We start from the raw sequence: 9,991 nt of genomic DNA on the forward strand, positions 1-9,991 counted from the left end.
CCATGCCGCATCAATCCAAATATGGGTGCATATATTCAATTAAGTCCTTGCAAATTAAGTACTCGCTGAAAGACTCATCACACCACTGATACACATTAATTGCAATTTGCTTTCATTCCAGTTGCAAAAGTCCTGGAGCAGAGATGATGATGTGTGCAAGCAGGGCAGACAGCACAAATATCAGAGTGCCAGGAAGCTCATCAGTCTCCAGATCTGGCTCAGTTACAGCAGGGAGCAAACATTATTTGCAACAACATCCACAAAAGAACAACAGAAGAGCTTCACAAAGGCTGCACGCTGCTCCTGTACTTAGTTATAAGAGCACATAAAGCTGTAATACTATCACATGTCTCCCAGCACACAAGTTTGAGTAATTCTTCCCACCTGGTTTAAATTAATGGTCCATGACCCTCCTCTGTTATCCTGGTCTGAAGGCATTAATGCCAGAATAAAACAGGATAAAAACACTTCTACTCAGTAACTGTATATCTAATTTGAAGCAGTAAATAGGAGGACAGCGTGGGACAGAAGAGCTCGGTTCTGCAAGCCTCCACAGTCCCTTCAGAAGGGATTGTATGAGCTCTGTAGCCATCTTGCCAATGAGGGCAATGCCAACCAGATGTAAGCACAGGAAATTACACAAGGGCAGCTTGCAGAGGGCACAAAGTGCCAACCATAGGTGTCTGTCCATCTTAAAGCAGAAAGCTGCCTTGTTCCTTGTTTGGGGGAGATAGATAGAGGTCTTTATAAAGAAAGCCCCTTTCTTTTCCCCCATTGAAAACTAAAAGGAATAGAACCTGTTGGCATTTGTCACTCGTTTTAGATGAGCTAACATCAGGTACACAGAGGGACAAACACCACTTGTTTAACAGCTAAACTGGTTTGGGGGGGAAAAAAAACAACAATGAACTCAAAAAGAAGTGAAGTAGGTGCTTACAAAACAACACAAGTGTTTTAATGATTCCCTTCAGATGTTAGTTGTTAGCATGTGAGATCATTGTTTTCCAGCTGCCCATAGTAAACATGACCTGAATTTTCACAGTGATGCAAGCACAAAAAGCAATCTTTCCCCCTCCTTAGAGCTCACCCTGAAGATGTCTCAGAGTTCAGTTTTAGAAAGGCTCGTGTAACTGCTGGCGTTGTTTAAAGAGCAACAAAGAGAAAGCACCGTTTTCAGATGAACTACTTTCTCCTTGGTGACCACTGGGTACCACTGAAAGGCAGAACCCCTCCTTTGCCACACCGAGAGCATGTTTCTCTTTGGCCAGAGATGCTCTGCACAGAAATGTGCCCATCAGCACTGTGAGCACAGATCCAGGGGCCTGGGGACACTGGGCTGGGCTGGAGAGGGAACGGTTCCCTCTAGTGTAGTGCTGCTGCAGGAGGCATCCAAAGATGCTCTCAATTAAACAACCATGTTTTCAGCTTTAGTTTATGTACCTCCTATGGGTCCAAGCAAACTCCGGGGTTCCTGGCAGAGATATACACAATTTTTCCCTCCCCAGTGCACTCGCACAGACTTTTATTTGCAAGATGTGCAAACCCATGGCCTGTGCTAGCATAAAGCTCTTTTTTTCTTCCCCTGCAAATTGCAGCAAGTCATGCAATAAATCAAATATAACCCCCCACCCTCTTTCCTACAGCAGTTGTCAAGCCCCAGTTACGACAATTTGTGGTAAAATATTACTCACCAGCATTTTGGCCTGTGTGAGAAGCTCTGCCTCTGTAAAGACAGCCCCCTAAATCACTGCTTTGTCACAGAAGCCACAAGCGTAACCAAAAGACTTATTACACGCAGACATTATGAGAAGAAGGCCAACAAGACAATAGTTCCCCCTGCTTCCTTTTTGTCAAAGCTTTCACTAAGGCTCTGAACAGCTTTTGCTCCTTGAGCTGCTGCTGGCTGCTTGCTGTGGGCTGCCCAGCCTGTGGGCACTGTGAGCATCACTGGGAACTTGTGCCAGATCCTGGCACCCCTCACCATGCCCCCTTTGCTTTGAACACCAGAACAAGTTAGCAGAGGGCATGTGAAGTTACCACGATCTGAACAGCAAGGCATTTGGCTATTGGTGTCTCTCCTGCGCTAGGATGCTACATTTAGACGCAGTGCTCCAGGTGAGGGCTCACCAGCACGGAGATAATCTGCTGCAGAATGATCCAAAGACCCTCTGGCATGGTTTAATTCTGACACTGTCCCTTGGACAAATCCACAGCTGAGGCCAGTTTGAGTTTCAGCCACTTCTAGCCACAACATCTGAGCAAAGTCACTTTAAACCTTCCCCTCACATGCCAGCTTCTCTCTGTTGGTGTCAGCATACCCTGGCTGCAGACAGCAGTGCTTTGGGGACACCTCAGTTCTCATGGGCACTTGTTATTCACGACTCAGCACTGGCAGCCAGGATCTAGCTCAGTAAATGCTGCACTCTGCATTCTAGAAAGCCGGCAGCAGGTGTAAGTGAAGAGACTGCTTGGTTTGCACACAGGAGAGCAGGGCAGGATCCAGCAGCAAAGACTGAGCTCAGGTTGGGGTGCACCCACTGCAGGATTCCTCTGCTCTGCAAAGGCAGCTGTGTGCTACAAGCCAGCTTTTGCTGAACTTTGCATCATGCATGCCAAGAAACCTGGCATTGGGCAACACACAGGGAGCAGGAGGCCCATGCCCTGCTAGGATCTGAGCACCCTGCCCCTTCCCAAACACTGCAAGGCTCCCTGCCTGCTGGGAAACATCCCTCACCCTCCTCCTGCAATAGTCCAGGCCTTCAGGCTCTGAGCTCACCCTCACCACAACACATTAGTCACCAAAACACTGCCTGCACTTGTATCTCCCTCCCTCATGCACCCCAGGCTGTATCAACAACAGCTTATCAGTAGCAGCCACTCTGAGGAACAGCCCCACGGGCACTATTGGTGACGTGAGGCAGGGCTGGATCGCTGCTGTCAGCTGCTCTCACCAGGCAGATCAGGTTGGTTTTGTGCCTCCAGGAAAAGCCAGACCCCTCCCACGCATCATCAGAAAGACCCAGAAGCAAAACCCAGCACAGAGCTGCCTGCAATACTTCAGTCCTCTTGGCCTCGGAGTCCTACAGGAGCACTGCACACCTCTGTCTGTGAGCTCAAAAGCTCTGACTGCAGCAATTCTGCAACAGCAAAACTCCCCCCCATGTCCACCTAAAGGGGAGCCACTGGGTCCTTGCAAGACTTGTCCTCCTTCAATGACTCAGCACAACTCCCCATGCTCTGCCAGAAGTAAAACATGTTAATAAACAGTACCTGGAAAGATGAGAGTCTGCAGTCTCCCATTCACTGTCTGTTTGCCCCAACTGGTGAGGAGTCTGAGCCCTGCATATCTTTCAATATCACAACCAAGAGGTCACAGAGAACTTGGAAACCAACTCCCTTTACAACAATTGCAGAAGTCCTGGTGCAAACACATCACCTCAGTTTTTAAATACAAAACCACATTCGATCTTTGGTTTGTAAAAGGTTTTCACTGAAGCTGCCCCCGTCCTTCCCAGCTCTACAGCAACAGCTTCGCACCTCTTTTTTTGAATCGTGTTCATAGAGATACAGCTTATGTGGATCGTCATTTTGAGGCTTCCCCGGTGCTAAAGGAACAGCCTATGGTTAATGTTTGGAATATGGCCACAGGACTTTGGGACTGTCCTCTACCACTGACAACTTGGGGTCGTGAATATGCTCATATTTCCACAGGGACTGGCCCTGTGTGGGTTCCAGCATGATATCTTCGGTCTCATCTGAAGGCAGAAAATAGCATCCAGCCTTTATAGTAATTGTAATTGTGTGTTTATTACTTAGTGGTATTGCTTTGTAACTTGCTGTGCTATAGATAATATTACTAATAGTTTGACATAGTGTGTGATTTTCTGTTTTACCAATGCAGTCTCAAGATTTAGAGTTTAAGGCATTAGCTAGGATGTTGTGTGCTTCTTCTATTTTAGTAATAGATCAGATGTGTATTAAACAGGATTTGATGTAATCAATGCTAGAATCTACAGGAATAGATCTTTTAATATTTTAGTACTGTTTGGTTATGATGTTATTAACCTATTAATTAGCTTTTCTTAATTTGCAAAGACAAAACCTGGAAAGGAATTCTAGTCAAAGAGTATCATATAACGGATACCTATTTTACATCCAATTAATTGGGATCTGAAAATATAACCATGCATCATTTTAGACAAAAGTGCACGCTAATAGAACTAAATTTGATAGTTTGTTTTCCAGGCAGGGATTCCAAATGGGGGACCTGATTAGGAAAGGTCTGCAACGTGTCAGCATCACCCCTTAATACTGATTTCTTCTCAGCTGCCTAGCCCGTGACCGTCCCTAGGATAAACCGTCTTTGTCTTTAATCACATTCATTCTTTTACAATTTAACTAGTGGAATCTCTTCATGTCCTTTCTCATGAAGCCACTCTGCATAAACTGGGATTTTTCTCCCATCTATTTTACACAGCCTTGAATAAGACAGAAGAATTCAAGAGTGGGCCAAGCTGGTCAGCTAAAAGTGCATGTAAAGCGATAACTGAACAGAAATGATTTATTTTTATAAGATCAATTTATTTCTATGTAAAAACGATGACAATAAATATCAGGACGCCTGTTTCTATTTCAAAATGCTATTTATATACAGAGGTGCAATTTGTTGCGTGCTTTCTCATTGGAAGAATAGCAGATAATTTACACGCTTCAGAGAAATTAATTGCTCTCAGTGTGTGAGAGCAGGAAGGGAGTAGATCTGTGCACCAGATTAATCCTGAAAATGATGCCCAGTGGGAACTCTCACCTGCCAGCCTGGAATGGGGTCCTGGGATGAGTGAGTCAAGTTACCAGGAAAGATGAGGAAATATCCCGCCTAGGTGATGTAAAGCAAAATGAAAGGCTGACCACATCCTGGTAACCTTAATTAGAAATAATCCCCCCCGACACAGGAAATTAAACCTTTCACGTGAAGTGCCAATTAAAGCTGTGAACCTGTAATGCAGTGCTAAGGACGGGGCATGATAACAACACAGGCTCTGCTGGAGGACAGCACTGCCCCCAGAGTGGACAGAGTGAAGCAGCTCTTCAGTCACTGCTGCCTTTCACCTGCATTTCACCTCATTCCTGCAGCCTTAGCACCAGCCTTACAGTAAGTGAAATATTAAACAGCACAAGAATCTCCCGCAGCTGTGTGTAAGGCAGCACACCCCAGACCCTATTTATAAACCAAGTGTTCAACTGTGATGAAGACAAACATTCCTGGATACAGGCGGCATCAGCAGAGACCAAACAGTGCAGCATCCTGTTAGCAACCAGCGTCAGCCAAGAGATGATACAAACATGAGCTTTTCAGTGAAGAATTTTTAATGCACTGGTAGATTCTCATCACGCAGTAAATTTTAAAATAGTTTGTAGTAAATGATGGAAAGTAACCCTTTAAATACCTGAGTTTGTCTGTATTAACCCTATGCTTCTTTTGCCTGCTTCTTCTTTATGCTTCAGCCCTATATCACATCAAAACGTGCTGGGAACCACCTGTGGCTCTCCTTGAACACTTCTAGGGGCTTTGGGGAGTAAGTCTCAATGGAGGTGCTGGGTCCTGCCCACCACAATGAGGCCTTGACCATAAACAGACAACACTAAAAAAGAAAGCTGGAAGATTTGAACCTGAATGCTGGAAGAGCAAAGACTTGAGAGTCATTTTCTCATCATTGCATTCTGCTCTATGCTTTTAATAGAAGTGGGGTTAATGCTACCTAGGAGGTCTTCAGCCCCTGTATGCAGCAGAACCCTCTTTCCTCTCTCCCCAAGTGCCCCAGCAACACCTGCTTCTTGTTAGTAAAACAAATAAACAGTTTGTTTCTAACCACAAGTATAACTCCCTACCACTGACATTTCTTTGCACGTCTCAGACCACAGCTTCCTTTTGAAACCCTAAACCTACATGCTCCCTTAGTTCTTTAGACTGTAGAAAGATGAGAAAAACAAGAAGCCGCGCAGGGGCAGAAGCGACAGTATCTACAGCAACAGCTGAAACAAAAACTAACTCAAGGGTTGTGAAATTCACAGTGTGGGGATGTTCAAACAGGCTGAGTGGTACACACTGATGGTGTAATCACATCTCAGGGGTGAGGTGGCAGTTCCCAAGCAGGGTTTGTGCTCTGGGCTGCCAATTCCCATGGCACTTCCCAGACATAGGTAAACCCACCAGGCTGCCCTGGCAGCAGTGCTCTGCTCCTGATACTCTGACCTTATGAGGCCATGGGAATGGCTGATAACAGTTTTGAAGACACCATACTGGTATTCATGTCCTGCTGTACAAGCTGTGCAGGGCAGCAGGTGATGGCACCGGGATGCAGGTGGGTGAGCAGCAATAGCTCTGCAGCAGGGTGCCAACAGCACAGCTGCTAAAGGAGAAGAAAGAACAGTTTGGCTATTGGCTTCTGGCACTGCCCAGACCTGACAGCCTTCTGTGCAGCACACTGCAGCTCACACCTTTAAGCTGGGCACAGCATAGAGGACAGCTATCCAAGCTCCCCAGGTGCCCATAGCCCTGCAGCACGCATTGCAGCACTGGTACAGTCCAAAAACCCGCCCAGTGTCATGAGTCGGCACAGCCTGCGTTATGTAAACTTTCCTCTCTACACCTCCTCACCTTCCTCGCTCCTTTCTATTGACAGCACCCACCGCAATATGTGCTCCACCCCCCGCCGGGTCACAGCTCGGAGCCGGGGCCGAGCGGTGCTGCGCAGCCCGTTGGTTCCCTCTGCTGGGGGATCCAGGGTGGCAAAGCGATGCTTTCAGCTCTTGATACTGTATTTTTGAGGCACTGAAGTCACGTTGGAGTTGTTGCCGTCCTTACCCACAAAACCCGTCACTATGCAAATCGGATTGTTTGAGCGTGACGCCTCTAGCAAAGTCTGATGCTTTAAAGCTTTATCAGGGAAAGGCCAAAGAGCGTATTTATGACTGGCACAGTTCACATATCAGTGCTATGCTATGACCAGCGGGGCAACCCACGCTCTGTATGTGGCACAGGTCACTGGGACTGTATCAGACTTAGACCCCATCACTCACATGTCATGAAGTTTTTAGTATGTAATAAACACGCTGCTGGGCTACAGGGCAGCCAGAGTGTGTTAGGAACTCCCCTCTTGGTTTTATTTGCATAGGAAACTCAGCAGCAGAAAGGGTGTCTGAGCAGCACAGTGAATCAATGCCACTCGTGTGCACACCTTTTGCAACGATTAGAGAGCAATGAATTGCTATATCCACCTTCTATCATACAGCCATCAAACAAACTAAAAAGCAGTAACCCTGCTCACCTTCCACAGCAAACAGAACGTGATGGTTTTGTATTATTAGAATAGAACAAAACAATTCTGTTTTGGAAGGGAAAACATCATCACATCCGACTGAAGCTGTTTCTATTTTGAAAGTCATCTGAGTTTTCAAGGCACACAGAGTCATTGCTGTAAGACACGGTACCTGCTGTCATAGAAGCCTGGTCAAAGAGGACATCCCAAGGCTCAGCTGGATGGAGGTGTAGCACAGTCTACCCCCACAGGACAAAAAAGCATCTCCTGGTCTTTTCTTCTACAGGCATTACAAGAGGCCTCCTGGGAAAAACAAACAAATAAGCAAATAACCATTGATGAGAAAGGCTATTTTCAGGAAACAAGAGGAAATACAGAGAAAAGTCGTGAACATACAGGGTTATTTTTACTAAGTAGCACAGCCTGGGCTTCCAGACAAAGCAGCTGAGGTGGTTTGGGTTGGTTGGTTTTGGTTTTTGTTCACAGAAAGGACAGTAAGGAATGCAGATGCTTGAATCTAGTGCTGATTACCAGGGGGCAAAGTCTTCTTGGCCCTATGGATATTAAGAGTAGGTTCAACAACATAGCCGTGCAGTAGCTGCCCTATTGCACTTGGGATTTGCTTTGCAGCACGTACTGACAGCAGGAGAACAATTACTCGCTTTACACGTCCATGTGAGAGAGAGGAGCATATTTTATTAACGCAGTCCACAGTTGTGCAGACAACGAGGCAAACTCTCGCACAAATACACTGCAACTTATCAGCACCAGTCCGGGCGTCACACGGACCGTAACTAAATGAAGAACTTCTGATGTACTACCCGAAACAAAATCGCTCCTGTTCGTGCAGCGAGGAACGGACCTGCAGACCCGGATCTGCAAACGGAGACCGACACGGGACAGCCCTGCGGCAGGAAAAGGCCCCACCGTGGCTGGAGCCGCCCCCGGTACCGCCCGACCCTCCGCCCCTTCCTCCGCCTCCGCGCTGAAGATGGTGATCCCTGCGCGGCATGGACCCGTCGGATGGGTTTCTCCGCACGGAGTAGAAGCTGCTGTGCTCTGTTGTTGGTTTCTTGCTGTTGTCATTCTCCCAGACATCTGAGAAGCACAACGCACTGAGCAGACAGGATCCCAGCTCTCCCAGTGCCAAGATGGGGATTTAAGTTCACACACCTCTCAGCTCCGTCCTGGTGCAGGATGTTATCTGCTCTGCGCGGCGCTGCTGACTTAGCACAGCTGCTATATTTAGTGCTCAGATGGTTCCTGCAATCTAGTCCTGTGCTCGGATCTCAGCACTGCTCCCTCTGCCCCTCTGAGATGGGGTGGTTCAGATGCATACAACAGGGTTGGACAGGGTTGGGAGCAGTAAACAATCCGACCATTTATGTCGAACCAGTTGTGTGTTGCGGATCTGCTGTTGCTCGTGGCAATGATTTCAGCTCCGACCTGTTTTGCAGACTTGGCATTAAGAGCCGGGTTTACCTGTGCTGAGTGAGACGTGGGAACAGAGAGTGCTACAAACACTGCTTAAACATGGGCAGTAGCTCTGATCCAAGGAAAGCTGCGAGGCCCTGACCTCCAACAGCAAGGGAAGCCAAAGGTGTAAGTGAAGGTGTGAGGCTGCAAGTAAATGATACAGGGCACAGAGACAAGGAAAATCAAGCCTGGCTCCAGCTAAAGGATTGGATGTCAGCCAGGTGCTTACATATTCAATCCCTGCTTCTGTCAAGAGGGAAATATAAAACATTTTACCTTGCTAGACTCTTAGTGAGGAGCTACTTTTGACAATGAATTTGCACATCACAGGTACAAATGCTCTCCATGTGTTTGTCCTACTCTTGCAGGAAAATGGGGCTTCCTTTCTGAAGGAGGAAATCTGTGTCAGTGCTTTGACTTGACAAAGAAACAAGACAGGGTGACTTGCTGCTGACGTTCATCCATTGAAAAGATGTTCCCTTGCCTTGCTGGCATCCACAAATAAAAGATAGTAGGGATGATTATGCACCGATTTCTTACAAGCACAACGAATGGCAACACTTGGAACAAAGGATCTGCTGCAGGTTGCTGAAGGCAGCAGCTCTAACACCCATCGCTTTGCTGCGCCTGGTCTGAATCACATCCCCTTTTCTCCTCAACATTTTGTAAGTGGGGGAAGGGAGAGAGGGTGAAAGACAGTCTGCTTGGGTCATCTGCGTGAAGAAGAGGAAGTTTTCCCCTTAATTTTAGGCAGTTGTTTTTTGCAAATGTCAGACATGAGCTAAAAAGGTGTCACTGCTGAGGCCTTGCTCAGCTGGCTCCCCTGCAAATCCTAACATTAACTCTTTGAACGTTGGCTGTGTTGAACACGTAGGCAACCCCATAAAGGTCTGCATCATTTATAGATATTGCCTCTTCTTTCTATGAAAGCTCAAAACCATTCCCAAGCAAAGACTGCAGGTACACAGAGCACTCCAAGTCGAGCCTGGTATCAGGGCTGATGAGCACACATACTAATTCTGGAAGTGCTGACTGACTTAACAGCATGATGTGAGTTGCTGGCCATTAATTACTCAGGGCTGGTGTCATGCCACAAACGTCACTCGCATGGTATATGATCAGTATGGAAACAGTCATTCATCATCTCAAGTCTGCGTGAGGGAGTTTCAGTGTTACGATATACACCCTTTTCTTCC

This window comes from Coturnix japonica, chromosome 23, assembly GCF_054131305.1.
Source record: "Coturnix japonica strain WE chromosome 23, WE-NBRP24, whole genome shotgun sequence".
NCBI lineage: Eukaryota > Metazoa > Chordata > Aves > Galliformes > Phasianidae > Coturnix > Coturnix japonica.